This window comes from Cicer arietinum, chromosome 3 (genome assembly GCF_000331145.2).
Source record: "Cicer arietinum cultivar CDC Frontier isolate Library 1 chromosome 3, Cicar.CDCFrontier_v2.0, whole genome shotgun sequence".
NCBI lineage: Eukaryota > Viridiplantae > Streptophyta > Magnoliopsida > Fabales > Fabaceae > Cicer > Cicer arietinum.
Window position 1 is genome coordinate 19,492,475 of NC_021162.2, and position 5,456 is coordinate 19,497,930.

Genomic DNA, 5,456 nt, shown 5'->3' on the forward strand with positions numbered 1-5,456 from the left:
TGCAAAACTGATGGAATTTATGGCAGCTCAGATGGAACACAACGCCAAAATACTAGAGTCTAATGCAAGGATGGAAGCTACCTTGACATCTATCCAAACATCCCTGAAATCAGTTGTTCAGGATGTTGCTGCAATTCAAGCGCATCTAGGCCTCAAGCTATCTTTTGAAGACATAGCGCATATTGGTCGACAAGCAACTGAGGAACCACAGCCAGATCCTCTAGATCGGTCTGCGACTCACGGTGAGGAGACACCAGCTGAGGATAATACAGCGGTCTCTACCTCTCCCCTGGATGATAGTGAGAACCAGCCCACTCTAGGAGATTAGATGGTCAAGTTCCTTATTTGTGTTGTCTTATTTTTGGTTGTCTTGCTGTTTTTGCTGTTTTATGTTTTATTAATATATATGTATGAGCAAATGTATTAATTGTTATCATATAAATACTGCCATACTACATCTGTTGCATATTTGTTTTGTTCTGATCTGATATACAAGTTATATGATTTCATTTCCTATGCTTATGTTCTTTAACATAGGGGGAGGAATTGTTTTCTGCCTTTTTGCCTTAATTGACAAAGGGGGAGAAAAATTATAACTTGATAACTTGATAATATGCTTGTTGTTGCATTATTAAGGGGGAGCATCTGATGTTGTTTGTTTTTGCTCTGATACTTAATAATGTAATGCTGATTTGATACATTTTGACACATGCTCTGATGATCTGTATTGGTACATATTTAATGCTATGAATTGGTTTCTTTGGTATGATTTTGAAATGGTTTGATATGCTCAAGTTACAATTGTATGAATTGTCAATTATGCCAAAAAGGGGGAGATTGTTGGATTTTGATCCTTTGATTCCTAATTTTGACATAATTCACAATTCAACAATATTCATACTTAATATGATAAATCTAATATTTCAATTGAGCAAAATTTCAGGAACACCAATTCAATCCTACACACTTGGATCAATTGCTTGGAACACAAGAAATCAACAAAAGTTGAATTCTGAATATGTAAATCGATTGGGAAATCGATTTCATAACAAGGGTGTAAGGAAATCTTAAGTGTTTGTGAATGTGCAATCGATTAGGCAATCGATTAGATTAATTAAAAATGAAAAATGCACAAGTCAGTAGCCTCTGATTTGGAGAGTAATCGATTGGTAAATCGATTGAACATTTCACAAATCAAACCTGATGGTAACACATCGATTGGTAAATCGATTGAATGAGTCACAGTGGCACTCCAGTGCTGAGGGAATCGATTGGCAAATCGATTGACAAAGTATCATTTGAAAAATGACCTCACCTGTGACAAATACAATCGATTGGACAATCAATTGTTAACACTTTCAATTTTGATAAAGTTTGGTTGCAATCGATTGGCAAATCGATTGAACTAAACACCAGGTAAAAACTTTTCAGGAACATGCTATTAAATCGATTGGCAAATCGATTGACAAAGTATCATTTGAAAAATAACCTCACCTGTGACAAATACAATCGATTGAACAATCTATTGTTAACACTTTATTTTGTTAAAGTTTGGTTGCAATCGATTGGCAAATCGATTGAACTAAACACCAGGTAAAACTTTTCAGGAACATGCCACCAAATCGATTGACAAGTCGATTGATATCAAATAGCTGAGCCACTGTTTTGAAAACAATCGATTGGCAAATCGATTGATATTAAAACTGAATCACTATTTTGAATCACATCGATTGACAAATCGATTGACATCAAAAACCTGAGCCACTGTTTTGAAAACAATCGATTGGCAAATCGATTGAAATAAACTTGTTGAAAACACAGTGAACTCTGAAGTTTGGCAAATCGATTGAGTAATCGATTGAAAATAGTTTTATTAAAACAGTTTCCCAGAAATCGATTAGGCAATCGATTTATACAGGTCTGGACATGTTCTGCTGAAAAGTGTTGTTTTAAAGAATCGATTGGTAAATCGATTAGCTTGTATAGGTTCAAGATTAAATAAAACCAAGCTCGCGATAATCGATTGGCAAATCGATTTAGCACCTTTTATAACTTTACAAAATCGATTGGGAAATCGATTTCGTAGTTGGTTTTTCAGAAACTATATAAGATGTCTTTCAATCTTTATTCAAAAAACTTTTACATAACAATTCATAACTTTCATAATTTCTCATATAGTGCTCTTAACGGTTCATGGCAACAAACTAACAACTTCATAATTGTGATTACAGATCTCAATACGTTTTGTTGACAATCTAAGAGAAATGATAATGTGCTCATGAACAAGCCTTGAATATCCAGATTCGTGAGGAGCAACATTCATAAAGATTGAAGACTCTTTTGTTTTACATCTTTTATTCATTCTGTAATAAATCTTTGAACCAAAACGAACGCTAGAAATCCAGCTAGAAACTGGTGGCTACCTTCTTGGGTTAGAGGTCTCAACAAGAAAGAGTCGTACTTTGATTTTGTGTTAGGCTGCCGATTGTCTACAAGGATCAAAGGGTTGATAGAAAGCCAGCTAGAAACTGGTGGCTACTTTCTTGGGGGGAGAGTGTTCAACAAGAAAGAGTCGCACTGTGATTCTGTGATAGGCTGCTGAGTGTCTTCAAGGATCAGAGGGTATTCAATAGGAAAGATATAATTAGAGATTGATAGGTTTCAGGGAGGAAACTGGAAAATCTTTGTAATTGATTCTTTCTATTGAAGGAGAAGAAAATCTGAAATCCGATTGGATTTTCAGGACTGGACGTAGGTTGTTGTTGAACAACCGAACCAGGATAAATCTCTGTGTCTTCTTCTCTAACTCTCTCTCTTTAACTTTCTATATTGCTAACTTTGCATGCCTCAAAATTTAAATTCCGCTGTGCACTTGATATTGATTAATTTTGTAACGAAACTGATATATTTTCTGTTATTGCGAGGTCACTGATACCAACAGTACTATCCATATAATGGCAACTATAGCACCAAATAATTTGCAAAGGAGAAACTAGATACTGTCTACTAGTACTTACGCCAAAACTGTCCAATTTCCTTGCTGCTGCAAAGTAGACCATAAAATTTTATTTATGGCACTTGATACTATCCATATAATGGCAACTATAGCACCAAATAATTTTCAAAGGAGAAATTAGATACTGTCTACTAGTACTTACGCCAAAACTGTCCAATTTCCTTGCTGCTGCAAAGTAGACCATAAAATTTTATTTATGGCACTTGGTACTATCCATATAATGCCAGCTATAGCACCAAATAAATTGAACTCTAAATCTGACACAGTAGCAACTGCTACATCGGCTGATACAACAGCCAAAGCCAAAACCTGCATCATTGTATTCCAATGACATGATTAATACAGAAAAAATTAAAGGGTTGGATGGAATAGTTCTTTATAAAAGAGAGAGAAACAAAAGAAAGGAAAAAGTTTATTTTTTGACCTTTTTTGAAGAAATGGTTTTTCTATAAAGTATGAACTCAGCCAAAACAATTGTTGGGGTAACAGCAATCTTAGCCATTTGATAGAAACCAACACTGCATGAACTTAACTGTCAGCAACATGAAAGGAAGTTCCAAAACTCTTATGATTGATATGTTAGAGCAAGAGCATGAACCTTTTATGCTTGAGGCTGGTGTTTGCAAGGCCAGAAGCAAAAGCCATAACAGCACCAAGCCACCAAGTGCAAATATAGAAGAAAATGGAGTTGTTTTAGATGGAGGAGACACAGGAAGCACTGAGAGTGCTTTAAAAAATGCAAGGAGAACCCTTGCAGTGATGTAATGAACAAATGTGAGGAAAATTGGGAAGTTGAAGCCAACTCTTCCCATCACCTGTCAACAACAAAGTTTTATCAAATTCAAGAGGGCTATTTCAGTTTCAACCTTCCTAACATGTCATAATAATAATGATGATAAAATGCATGCACCATAAGAAGTAAATGTTACATACCAATTTGTTTGCCATGATGATTCCAATTGCAACCATAAAGTTGAAAGATAATGCCACCACTGGTCCACAATATCTTTGTTGTTGGCGCTTGGCTCCTTCTGATGTTCGGAGCTCATAGTAGAGAGAAGATCTTAGTTCTTCCAGTGCTTTACTTGATAATTTTAACCATGAGAACTGTAAAGCATTGTCGAGTTTACATTAGTATTGGAAACTACGTAGCACGGTAAAGTAGTGTTTTTGTTGTCTGACGGGTGTTAGTGTCCAACACGACTCAAAAATATGTAGTTATATTCAATTACTTCGATTTTTCAAATTATCATTAGTGTCTATGTGTCGGTGTAAAACATCCATCACACCTTTTGTGGGATAAGTTATTGTTATTTGGAACACAAACATAAGCCTCTTCACTAATAATAAAAAACAATGGCAATTTACAACTAGTACTACTAATACAACATCAAATCTTCATTTAAATTTTCAAAAAACAAAAAACAAAAAAACAAATAATAAGAGAATCAAAATGGAATTTCAATAGACAGTGGTAATCATCATTTATCTTGTGAATTTGACATTAGCATACAATTCATTCATTTTATTAACACATCTAATTCAATTTCAAATTTGCTAAAAAAAATGTGATATCTCACAGTAGCAAATTATGCCAATAACAACGATAATCCAGTAATTCTAGATATACAGAACAAAAGCGGAGAGGGGAAATAATCAGCAACACAAAACCTCAAAGACGAGAAGGAAATCATAAAAGTAAATACAAAATAGAGATAATAAGTTGATTGGAATAGATATATGTTGATACTTACAAAAGCGAATTCAGAGTAGCGAGATAGTGGCTGCACACAATGAGAACGGTGGCGGTGCTGCGATCTGGAGGGGAATAGTAACACAGACGGCGCCATCTTCCGGAGAGAATGTGGCCTCCAGGGTTTCTTACGGTGGTTGTAGAGCAGAAAGAGCAACTTGGCAAAGTAGTATAAAAACCAATGCAAATTGCTAATAGAGAAAAAAAAAATTCACTTACTCGTGAATCCCTAATCCGCTGAATCTGAATGCTGAGTTTGAATCTTAAATCGAAAATTGCTTAATCGTAAAAAAGATAATCAATGAAGAAATAGTTGAGTTTGAATCGGAAACTGAAGGAATTGATTCAAGATGGAATCGAAAAAATATGAAGAAATGGTTCTTGAACTGAAAAACGATAATCAACGAAGAAATTGAGAAATACTTCTTCAACAAAAAAAAACGGAAATTGAAATCGGAAAAAGCTTTAATAATTTATGAGAAGAAATTGGAAAGATATTTTGAGCAAATTTCAGAAAAAAAATTGAGAAAGAAATAAATGAGAAGAAATAGAATGGGAAAATATTACAAGATGAAAATGGAAAAGAAAGAGAATAAGTGAATATGTTTAAGATGGGAATATTTTGGTTTTTTGCTTTTGTTTTTAAGTTTACTCAATATATTCATATTAAATGTGAATAAGTGACAC

General features: G+C 34.3%; 1 pseudogene; it reads right to left on the reverse strand.

Moving 5' to 3' along the window:
• The window catches only part of LOC101497034 (nucleotide-sugar uncharacterized transporter 2-like), a 13,561-nt pseudogene extending 8,233 nt beyond the window's left edge, over positions 1 to 5,328 (reverse strand).
• Positions 5,329 to 5,456: the final 128 nt, after the last annotated feature.